Source organism: Dama dama, chromosome 32 (genome assembly GCF_033118175.1).
Source record: "Dama dama isolate Ldn47 chromosome 32, ASM3311817v1, whole genome shotgun sequence".
Taxonomy (NCBI): Eukaryota; Metazoa; Chordata; class Mammalia; order Artiodactyla; family Cervidae; genus Dama; species Dama dama.
The window spans coordinates 29,366,859-29,379,666 of NC_083712.1; the positions used below are offsets into that span (position 1 = coordinate 29,366,859).

General features: G+C 36.8%; 1 protein-coding gene across 1 annotated transcript in view; it reads left to right on the forward strand.

Moving 5' to 3' along the window:
- Window positions 1-12,443: 12,443 nt before the first annotated feature.
- DLC1 (DLC1 Rho GTPase activating protein) overlaps window positions 12,444-12,808 on the forward strand; it is a 409,749-nt gene continuing 409,384 nt past the window's right edge. The window contains exon 1 of the mRNA XM_061134629.1: window positions 12,444-12,673. The gene's annotated coding sequence lies outside the window, so the exon portion shown is untranslated. The remainder of the gene's footprint in view (window positions 12,674-12,808) is intronic.

The following is a 12,808-nucleotide window of genomic DNA, read 5'->3' on the forward strand; positions in this document are numbered from 1 at the left end:
AACTGGAGGATTTCAGGCCAATATTGAGAGGAACTTGGGAAAGGGACAAGCACAGTAGCTTAGAAATGGAAGGATAAATGTCAACCGGGTGAGAAAGGGCAGTAAGCAGTGTAGCACACCCACATGGAAAGGCAGGAGTCAAGAGTTTGTACTCGGAAGTTCAACACTTTCCAATGTGAGAAGTTTGACAAGTTAAACACCTCAGCCTCAGTTACCTTATCTATACAAGGAGCATATTAATAGATCCTAGCTCCTAGGATTGTTGTCAGGTTTAAGTAGCAGACCAGTACAGCCCTGAGAAGATGGTCTGACAATTAGTGAACACTCAATGCATATCTGTTATGATTCCCAAAGCTTTAGTAATGAAAAACAGAGTCAGGAATGAAGAGTTCCAAGTGGAGACAGGATTGAATGATGGCTTCCTCCTTTTACGAAAAGTTGAAGTGTATATAAGTAGAGAAATAAAGAAACAGATGGACAGGGCTGCTGAGAGATAAGTCATCCTTAAAATAACCCTTAGGTAGTGGGGAGAATCAAGTTTAGAAAAGCCTCGTCCCATTCATTTTCTTAGTCCCATTCCACCCCAATAGGCAGTTCAGTGCCTATTGCCTCCTGGGAAGAGATATGTTAGCAGAAAGAAGGGAAAGTCTCTTCAGGCTTCTCAAAGAAGCCCCAAATCTCTTTAGTTTATCTTGCCTCTTTTAGCTCTAATCAGGCCTTAGTGAATTCAGAGCACAAACAAAATATGTCTGAGAAAACATCATAGAATACAGTTAGGGTTTTACGCTGAGACTGAAAGAACTTTCCTTGGGCTGGGAGGAGGGAGCCTTGTCACTAACTGGCTAAGTGACTAGAACAGTCACCTAACCTATTTGAAATTCTATAACTGGATCTATTTTTTAAAGGAGCAGAAATATACGGTGTTTTCCCCTTTGTAATATATGTCTTTTTTTAAAATAGGGGTGCAAAATGTTTTAATTCCTCTTACAGACAGCAGAGCTGAGAATGGTGCATGTGCTCAATGTCTATAGCACCAACATTTACTTAGAAGGAATAATAAAATTCACCCACATCTTAATTTATTTTCCCCCAGGCATTTTAGCAAGACAGAAAGGATAAGTCATAAAATTCCATTATCACATCATCATCATTATTACTACTATTACTTATATAGACATTCAGTTTCTAGTATTGAGTTTAAATGAAGCTTCCAAACTTGACCATGCTATATTATTTCAGGCTGCTGTAACAAAATATGATAGACTGGATGGTTTAAAAATGGACATTTATTTCTTATAGTTCCTGAGGCTGAGAAATCCAAGGTTAAGGTGCTGGACAGTTTGGTTTCTGATCAGGTCCCTCTTCCTTATTGGGTGTGCAAATGACCTCCTGTGTGTCCTGGGTCCTCACATGGCAGACAGTGACTCTCTCTCTCTTCTTACAAGGTTTCTAATCCCATCATTATCCCTCAAAGAGTTCCACCTTCATGGTTTCATCTAAATCTAATTATCTCCAAATATGACCAAATTGCAGACTTAGGGCTTCCAAATATGTATTTGCAGTGTGTGGATTGGGGGCAGGGGTGCATAGTGCAATCCATAGCAAATACTAAAATACTGACATATATTAAAAAAAAAAAACAAGCAAATTGAATCCAATATTCAATTCTGTAATAGCTTGGATCTGAAACTAGATTTTGTTGGTATTTGAAAATCTTGATAGAACACACTCTTCCTTTCCTTATTAAAATATGAGTACTAACGTAAAATTGGAACAATATGTCATCTGATTTACTATATTTTGGGTCAAGTGGTGAAAGAACTATTCAGACAACCTGCCAGATTCTGTTAGGTTACACCCAGAGCTTCACGGTTTAAGACAAACCCAGGCTAAAGTTTTGACTCATAGGCATGTGGTCTGGCTCAAGAATATGCTACATGTGTCTGGAAATACACACGCGCACACACACACATACACACATATACAGACTCGGAGCCAAGAAACAGAAATGTCTTCAGAGAATGAAAGCAAAAACCAGAACCGAGTATCTTGTCCTACCAATTTCCGCCATCCCTTAGAGAAGCAACTAAGAATTTCCTTTGCGGTTTCCATTTCAAGGAATTTTTAAAACTCAGCAGTTACTAAGTTTCTTTTTGTATTATCTCATAATTCTATTTCTCTCAAGAAATGGGTGTATTAACCTGGTGACACCAGTAAGTTTATAGATAAGTACAGGCAACATAGAAAAAGCGTGTAAACATGACATGAAGAAAGAAAAGTCACACACTGCTCAACTACACATAAGGTTGCAAAATAGCACTTTTTGTTTTGTTTTGTTTTGACTTTTAACTTCAATCCCTTAGGTGCCATCATGTTTCACTCTAGTTTCCCATAAGCCCCAATGTGTCATTATAGACCAGCTGCTCAATCCCACTCTGCCCACACATGCCCCTTGTTCTAAATTACCCTCCTTGGTTCTCCTAACCCTCCTCCCCAAAGTCCACACTAATCAAAATTCCTGTTCCTATGGATAGGAGGAAAAAAATCTAATTAAACTAATGCTCAAATGTGATTCCCTGATAACTTTCCATGCCTTTCCCCCCACTAGCTCTTAATTGTGTAGTGTTAGGAATAGAATTATAAGTAGGACATGGAACTTGAACAATAGGAGAATCAGATATGATTCATCTTTTCAGGCAGGACAGTAACATATATTTACAACACAGGAAAACCTAGGCTTTTGCCAGTGACATCCCATTAATTTATAGAATTTTGTTGTTTCATCTTTCATGCATGACAGATGTTCCCTTTTTTCTTATCTATCTTCTTTCTTCCATCCTGAAATTTTATTTCAGTTACAAGAAATGATCTCTCTAAATGGCAAAGATCAGTCCTTAATTTAGGGTATTTCTTTAGCAAATCTCACTTACAATAGTCCCCAAACAAGAGGCATGTTTGAAAAAAGGTATAAATACAGTATTGTGTGTTAGTTTCTCAGTCGTGTCCTACTCATTGCGATCCCATGGATTGTAGCCCACCAGGCTCCTCTGTCCATGGGATTCTCCAGACAAGAATACTGGAGAGGGTTGTCATTCCCTTCTCCAGGGGATCTTCCCCACTGAGGGATAGAACCTGGGTCTCCTGTATTGCAGACAAAGTCTTTACTGCCTGAGTCACCAGGGAAGCAAATACAATATTAAAAGAAAATAAAGAAAAGAGTAGTTACATATAATTTTTGGGTCATCTGGAAAAGCATTTACAGAGAAGCAGATATTATTAGAATTAGGCCTTAGGATAACAAACATTTGGAGAGAAATGTTAAAATGACTTTCACTTAAAATGGAAAATAAAACAGTACCAAATGCTTGCAGAGTGTATGCATGTCTAAATTTTTTATTTATTATATTATAAAGTAATTATTTCAATTTTCTTTAAGTTGTCACATTTATCTTTAAAACCATTAACAACACTGGGCCTTGCTGTGTGTGTGTGTTATTGCTCAGTTGTGGCCTGTATCCCACCAAGCTGCTCTGTCCATTGGATTCTCCAGGCAAGAATACTGGAGTGGGGAGCCATTCCCTTCTCCACGGGATCTTTCTGCCTCAGGGATCAAACCCAGGTATCCTGCATTGTAAAGAATCAAGTGGATTCTTCACGGCCTGAGCTGCCAGGGAGGCCCTGGGTCTTGCTGTAGGTAACAAAAGCATTTGTTGTGTTTAATACTTTTTTCCTAATCACCATTTGGCAAAAAAGGTGCTAACACAATTACTTGATCCATTTCTTTAAATATTTCTAATTCACTTATTCTATTTGCTTATATATCTGTACATTCTGTGGTTTCTATCCAATTTAGTTTTTAACAGTAATTATCATTATTATTATTTTCCCATCTAAAAAAGAAGCAAATAGTCATCCTGGCATGGGCTATATGGTGATTTAGTCACTAAGTTATGTCTGATTCTTGCAACCCCATGGATTGTAAGTAGCCTGCCAGGTTCCTCTGTCTATGGGATTTCTCAGGCAAGAATACTGGAGTGGGTTTCCAGCTCTTTCTCCAGGGGATCTTTCGATCCAGGGATCAAACTCGTGTTTCCTGCACTGCGGGGAAACCCATGGGCTATACAGACATGAGGTAAAACAATTTTTCTTACATGTAAATTTTTGAGCATCCATCTAGTGATAGAAGACTCTGCTCTCACAAGCTTCAGTATCATCAGACTGGCTTCCTTGATGCAGAGCCCAAAGAAAACAGGCCTGGGGCCCATCACTCAGGGAATTCTATTTCCAAGTTCAGTATGTCTGTTGCTCAAGATGACTTTGCATGTGGAGTTGTTTTTGCCCTAAACTTTAAAGTCAAATGTCTGTGTTTTTGATAGTTCACACTTTCTTCTCAAAACCCAAAATATTATTTTAACTCATTAAAAATCTTGCAGCTCAGCAAGGCCCCAAATAAAATAGCTACTGTGTTTCTCTGATTCATTTGTCTACATAGGAACTTGGCAATTGTAATTGACACTCCATTTTGACCCACGAATACCTAATATAAGGAGAGGAAACTATCCTATATTTTGTTCCACAATAGGATTATTTTTCATAGTGAAATTCAACTTTCCAACATAAAGATAGAGGAAACCTATTATGACACATGTTTTACAAACTCTTTCAAACTATTTTTCTAACATTTGAATTTTGGCAATGGTTTTGCTCCATTCTGCCCAACATACTTTCCTCCAACTTAAAATGAGATATATAATTTCATGAAAACATTAATTTTTAAGTTTGAAATTTGTTTCTCTTCTTATACAAAATGGAAACTGGTCACTGCAGTTAATGAAAGAAACTGTTGTGTGTTGCTTTATCCAATAAAATAAATTAAGATCAGGCTGTAGAAGTGATACTATACAAATGGGAATTTGTCCTATTGGATACTGAATAGATTATCAACATTTTGCAAGAGTTTGAGAAACAACCTTTCATTTCTAATTGTGTTCTTTATTACTAATGGCTTATATATCACTTCTATCAAGTCTGATAATCCATTGAAACTAATGGTTCTTTGATTATATACCTCCAGTTTATATATAATAGATGCTTTTTCATTCCTGCTTGACAGAATAGTGGTGAAAGTTTTTCAGTTCTCTGGATTTTGATCAGGTATTTTATCTATAAAAACATTACCAAAAAAAAAAAAAAAAAAAAAAACCCACATTCTTTTCAAATGGGCTATATGCTTAGCCATAAAACAGCTCAATAAAAATTCAAATAACCCATAGTTATTCTCCAATCATAATGAAATAAATTAGAAATCAACAACAAAGATAACAAGAAAATCACACACCATTAACCCTTTTGAATATAGCTGCAAAAATTCTTAACAATATTTTAGTAAGTTATTCAATAATATATGAGAAAATATACGTCATGACAAAGTTCTTGGGCTCCAAAATCACTGCGGACAGTTACTGAAGCCATGAAATTAAAGATGCCTCCTCCTTGGAAGAAAAACTATGACAAACCTAGACAGTGTATTAAAAAGTAGAGACATTACTTTGCCAACAAAGGTCCATATGGTCAAAGCTATGGTTTTTTCAGTAGTCATGTATGAATGTGAAAGCTGGACCATAAAGAAGGCTGAGCACCAAAGAATTGGTGTATTTGAATTGTGGTGTTGGAGAAGACTCTTGAGAGTCCCTTGGACTGCAAGGAGTTCCAACCAATCAATCCTAAAGGAAATCAACCCTAAATATTCACTGGAAGGACTGATATTGAAGCTGAAGCTCCAAAAGTTTGGCCACCTAATTTGAAGAGTCAACTCATTGGGACAGACCCTGATGCTGGAAAAGATTGAAGGCAGGAGGACAAGGGGACGAGAGAGGATGAGACAGTTGGATGGCATCACCGACTCGATGGACGTGAGTTTGAACAAGCTCCGGGAGATGGTGAAGGAGATGGAAACTTGTCATGCTGCAGTCTATGAGGTCACAAAGAGTTGGACATGACAGCGAGTGAACAACAGCAGCAATGATTTATGGCAGGAATGTAAGATTTGTTTAAAGTTTGAAAATCAATTGATGACATGCAGCATTATTAACAGACTTAGAAAAACTTCACACAGATTAAAAAATAAAAATGTGATTAAAGAAAAATCTTTTTTGGATTGAAGTATCATTTCTTGATTAAAAAGAACTCTCAACAGACTAGAAATAGGGAAGGGTTTCTCAACCTCAACATGGTCGACATTTTGGTCAGGTAATTATTTGCTGTGGGAACCTGACATTTTGGATCAGATAATCATTTGTTGTGGCAAACTGTAATTGTGCACAACAGTATATTTTGGAGCCAGAAGCACCACTCTGTTCAGTTGTGATGAACAGATATCTCCAACATCTGTAAACATCCTTATTAAATAAAATCCTACTCCTGGTTGAGAACCACTGAAATGGAGGGAAATTCCCTCATCTGATAAAGAACATCTACAAAAAAAAAAAAAAAAAAATCCTTTCAGCTAATATCGTAATTAATGGTAAGAGTCCAAATGCTTTTTCCTTTAGACCGAAGACAAGGCAAAACTGTCCACTTTCACCATGTTATTCATTGTAGTGCAGATTCCAGTTTGTGGAATAAAACAACAACAAATAAAAAAGTAACAGGACTTCCCTGGTGGTACAGTGGAAAAGAATCTGCCTGCCAATGCAGGCAATTCCTGGTTCGGGAAGATTCCACATTTTGTGGAGCAACTAAGCCCCTGAACCACAACTACTGAAGCCTGTGTGCCTAGAGTCCATGCTCAGCAACAAGAGAACCACAGCAATGAGAAGTCCACATACTGCAACCAGGAATAGTCCCTGCTCATTGCAACTAGAGAAAGCCTGTGCAAAGCAACGAAGACCCAGATCAACCAAAATCAATTAATTAAAAAATTAAAATGTTCACGTTGGAAAAGAAAAAGCAAAACTATCTAATCACATACAACATAATCTATGTTGGAAATCTTAGGGATCATCAAAAAGCTACTGAAATTAGTGAGTTTTGCAAGTTTGCAGGATACAAATTCAAATACAAAAATAAAGTATGTTCTATGTAACAGCAATAAATAATTGGAAATGGAATTTTTGGAATATACCATTTACAGTAGTCTCAAAAATATGAAAGACTTAGAAACCTGACAAAAATGTGTAAAACGATTACAGTGAAAAGAAGAAAACACTTGTCGGAGAAACTAAAAACCTAAATAAAAGAGACAGATTATGTTCATGAAACAGAAGACAATGTTATTAAGATGTTACCTCTAACGTAAATTGATCAAAATTCCAGAAAGCATTTTCCTCCTTCCATCCCAGCCTCATTGATTTCCTTGCTACTCTGGGAAACTGCCAGGCACACTCTTTTTTAGGATCTTGTTTACACTGCCTGGACTCTGTGACCCTCAGATATCTATATGGCCATCTCCCTCTTCTTTTAAAACTTTTACTAAAAAGTCCCTCAGAGAGATCTCCCCTGATATCTCTTAGTTAATTCTGTAACATGATTGTCCCTCACTCCTCATATTCTTTACCATGCTCTGCGTTTTCTGCTTCCCTTAGTAATTATTCATATACTAGATAATTTATATATTTATGCTTATTGTGCATTACCAATCCTCTACCTTCCATTTTAAGGTCCATGAGGGCAAAGTCCTTTTTTTCTTTTGGTTGGGTGGTGCTTAATGACATCCTAAGTGCACAGAACAGTACCATGAATATAGCAAATACAAAGTAAATATTGCTTGAGTGTGGGGACAGATATTATGTATGTCACTCAATAAGTATTCTGAGGCTTTCCAGTGGTTCTGTTTTAAAGAGACAAGTATGAGAAGTATACTTGGATTTTAACAGAAATTGAACAGATATTCCTTCAAGGCTACAAGCCTTGGTAACAAGTTCATGACTCCCATCCCTGCCGCTCCCCCTCCAGCGGTACCTTGAGGACGCTGCCTTGGATGCTGGAGTATAGGATAAGGAGTCAGGTGGGATGACTCTCAAAGGGTAGAGATTTAACTGGAGCAGAAGTTTTATGAGATGAAGAAATCGGGACACAGATAGTTTCACCTTTTCCAGGTGAACAGAGGGTGCAGGAGACCATGTATAACAACAATAAGAGCATTTGAAAGGACAACAAGAGCAGCTAGAGAGAGCATGAGCTTTCAGCCTCAAGAGAAGAGGAAACATTTTTTGAATATACTGAAGATACAGGGAAATGAGAATTTCAGAGAACATTATATTAACCTCAACAAGGATGCTAAAGAGTACCGAATGGCCATGTTAGCCTAAGTTTTCATACAGAACAAATCTTTGTGGGACATAGAACTAACCTTCACCTCCACTAGCTGGGCACACCTAGACCTCTCTAAAGTATCTTTCATGGATTTCGATCTTCATGCTTCTAAGAATATCCTGGCCATTTTGAACAGGCAGGGAGATTCAACGTTTTTGGAGACCATATATATTGTGCCAGTGTAGTTTTTCTTTCTTTCTTTCTTTCTTTTTTACTGTTTTCTAAGTTTATGTTTTAATTTCTATTTGGAATTTATCAGTACACTTTTTTTCATAGCTATTCCTGAGTTGTAATCATTTTCAATGAAGGGAAGCAATGTATATAATAATCCAAAAAGCAGATATAATGGGTTTTGGAGAATTTATATGGTGTTGCTACTTTTGTCAGTTTAATGTCAAACTTGTGTTCCTTTAATAAATTCTTCTAGATGAATACTAAATGTTTGGCAAAATGCGGTGTCAAAAGTGTGACAACATTGATCCAAAAACTAACCAATCAAAATTACATTGATCAAAAATCAATGATAAAGAATAAAAAATCAACATATATCAAGAGCTAACCAAAATTTGTATCATTGACAACACTGATCCAAAACTAATATGCATATGCAGATTATTAAAACTACAAAATTGTATTTTTTTCCTACATGGGTATCTGTCTATCCAAATGAGCCTATTGGAAGAAAGTACATGTAAATATTGCTGAAAAAATAACTAGAAATCTATCAAATACTACAACTTTATTGCTCTGACACACATCCAATAAATTGCAAGCAAAGTTTTTACATAGATTTTTGAAAGATCAGTTTTCATAGACAATTTCTTCATGACTTCCTAGGTGGCGCTAGAGGTAAAGAATCTGCCTGCCAGGGCAGGAGATGCAACAGGCAGGCGTTCGATCCCTTGGTCAGGAAGATCCCCTGGAGGAGGGTGTGAAAGCCCACTCCAGTATTCTTGCCTGGAGAATCCCCATGAACAGAGGAGCCTGGAGGGCTACAGTCTATGGGGTCGCAAAGAGTTGAAGACAACCGAGTGATTAGGCATAGCACTTACTTGTGTGGACAATTCTAAAGTGCTTTAAAGACATTCAGTCTCTCTCTATATTAATTTTAAGTTCATTACTATTAGGACACTATTCTTTCACTAAAACAGAAAAATAAAAGCCTGCTTATACCCACAATATCACAAATGTTAAATGTGAGTGTTGAATTAATGATGTTTGCTACTCAATTCATAAAGGGTTCAACACTATTTTCAAAGGATAAGGTCCCACTTTGCACGGTCAAAAGCTTGTTGGACTTTAGAGTCATTAAACAATTCTGTAAAAGTGCAGATTTAAACTTCCCAATGATAGTTGAGGATTAGCTATCCAATCATAGCCATTGTTTATTATTTAGATCCTAGTACATGGGAAGAAGGACAGGGAAGCCTGGTATGCTGAATTTCCTGCGGTTACAAAGAGTCAGATACAACTTTGTGACTGAGCAACAATAACAGCATGGAAAAAAAGCTAATCTTCATAATAGTTTATAATCCTCATTCTGAAATTCCTTTTTCTTTAAAAAAAAAAGTACCTAATTGTTCCACCAATAAAATTGTTCCAAATGTATACATTTAAGTGAGCTCAATAGATAAAAGTCTTCAGGAAAACAATCAGAATAGAGATGCAAACATGAAAAGGGCAATTATTTCAATAGTAAAAATAATTCTAGATAACAATGACTGCCACACCAGCCATGAAGTCTGATGACTTGACATGGACTATCATCTCTAATTTTGAAAAACCCTTAGATCCAGAGACTAAAACCAAGGTTTATGCAGGCTAAGTAATTCGAATAGGGTCATCACTATTGTTAGTTTTGGAGCCAGAGTCCTTTCCTGATACTTTGCTTTCAACTTTTTCACTGCCCCTCTAACATATTTTATTAGCTGAATAATATGCAAACATTTAAAGGAGTTTTGTATTGAGATTTACAAGTGGGTAGGAGAAGAGGACAAATATCTTGGACCCCTTCTATGTGCCTGACACTATGTTAAATATTTAGGAAACGATCTCATTAGTTATCTTTATCCTCGTATTTGGTAGAGCATTTATGAGAATATAAGTTCTGGGATTTGTTTGGAGTCAGGCAACTGAAGGATGAAAAATAAACAAGAGTGATTAAAGATTTGGGAAGTAATCCTTCTAAATAATAGAGTAAATCATGAAGTCTTATTTGTTTAGGGAAGAGAACGTTAAGGAGAAAATTACTAATAAGACTATCTAGATATCTAAAAAACCATTTATAAATCTATGTGAACAGGGTTTTGTTGTTTCCTCAGGCCAATGTAAACAGAAACAAGGCTAAATTATACAAGAGCGGGATTATAGTACTCAGGAAGAGAATCTAGTCAAGAAGAATTAGCGGAGTAAGAATGTTTATTGAGTGCCCTCTGTTACCAGAGGCAGAGCTACAAGCAGATAGGTATAGAGATATACAAGTTATTTTAGGAAAGAACTTACATCAATTCTCATTCCATTCTGCCCCAGTGTTTTCTGAAGGGAAAGAGATAAATTTATAAAAATATCTGTATATAAAGTTAATCCTGTTTTCCAATCTGGAATCTGGAATGTAGAATTGTCCCTATTTATAAGGGGGAATCTGAAACTCAGAGAGTTTAAGAAGTCTTCCTAGTTTCACACAGCAATTAAGAGAGAGTCAAGAGAGACAGTTGAACTCAGGGTGTTACAGTTAGAAAATTTGGGTTCCAATGTAGACTTGGCTACTCTCCATCATTTGATTGTGAAAAAATTACTCTCATAAATTTCTAATATTTCATCTGTAAGATAAAAATAAGAATACACACAGTGATAGTTGGGAAGATTAAATAGTTTCAGTGAAAGTATTTTGAATATGAACATAAATGACCCTTTAAAGGGTTTATGAAGTTGTGGACTTCCTTCTTGTGGCTGAAGGTTAACTTCAAGGAATCTAAATCCTCATTTTTTAATCAGTAATGTTTTGAGATAAACTCCTAAAAATTGCTCTCCCTCCAGGTTATTTGAATGCACCTCATCTCAAAATTATGTATAAAATGTACCCCTGCCACTTACTGTTTTAACCAAATTTAACATACAAACCAAGTGTTAAGCATTGGGTTTGATATTTCTGATAGTCCATGCTTTGCACTAATTTTGAGAGATTTTAGCTACCCAGTAAGAAAAGAAATAATGGCTACCACATAATACTCTGACTTCTCATCTACTCAGTAGTATCAGGAAGTACTCAAAACATGATCATTATGCTATCTAGGTGTCTGTCAGTCTTTATAAAAAATTAGAGAATAAATGTGAATAATGAAAGCTGCTTACAATTTCAGAGATGTACCACATAGGTCTAGGACTAATAGGTTTAATATTTCTTATATCCCTTTTTATGTTCCTCTTTTATCATATAGAAATTGGGATTGTTCCTCTCGTTATTGGAAATCTCTGGGTAGTTGCAAGCCCCATGTAGACCCAATGATCAGGTTAATCTGATCATTAATCCCTGAAAGAAATACCTGTGTCATAAACAGCAAGAGAATCCATTGATTGTAAATAAAGTAGAAGGGAGGCATTACTGAAGTTTCAACCAAGCAAGATAATTAAACTCAGAGATGCTGTTTCCTGTTTCTCTGGTATAAACAACCAGCATGCTGCACCAGCCTCTGCGCATCCTGGATGTCCCAAGGCCACATCACTCTTCTTTCCTTCCACTTTCCTCAAAGAGAATTCTGGGTCATAATGGAAGAATTGGTGCAACTTCTTTCCTAAAACGACTTGCGCTTCCTCTGCCTTGATATTTGTGTCATCTTATTATAAGAGGAGCGAACATCTATTATTAATTGATGCACTAATTAAAGCCATACTTGCAGTTTCCATTAGCTTATTCCCTACATTCTCCAGAGTTGGCTGTCTGGTTTTAATCAAAACCAAATGGTAGTCCAAGTTCCCAGCCTAGAGCAGCTAGGAGGAAGTCATCCAGTGGAGGCATAAGAAAGCAGAAAAGATAAACAGACGATAGTTCACAACATTTGTGTCGGAGGAAGGATACAGATACTGTGAGCTGCTTGAGAGATGTGAGTCCCAGACTGTGTTCTGCGGGATGGAAGCAGTTGCAAGTGGTTAATGTCAGCAAGACTGTAATAGGATCAAGATGGAGTCTGTCTTCTGCTTTTCCAGCACTAGATGTGTGTGACTGGAGGATTCTGGCCAGAAGCAAGGCTGCCTGGGCCCTGACACAAACTACTTTATTTCCGGGAAGGATTCTTGGGATCAGAGATCTTGAAGAAAACGTTCTGTTTGCTGGATTCCTAGGATCTCACTTAACAGATCTCAGGTACGGTGTGTGATCTGGCTGCAGCATTTTAAATGAAGGAGCGGTCAAAAGGTTTTCAAATTTAGAAGAATTACGGTATTAAAACTCTAACTGCATCTTGCTCCCTTAAAAGATCTTTTGAAAGGAGTCCTGCAA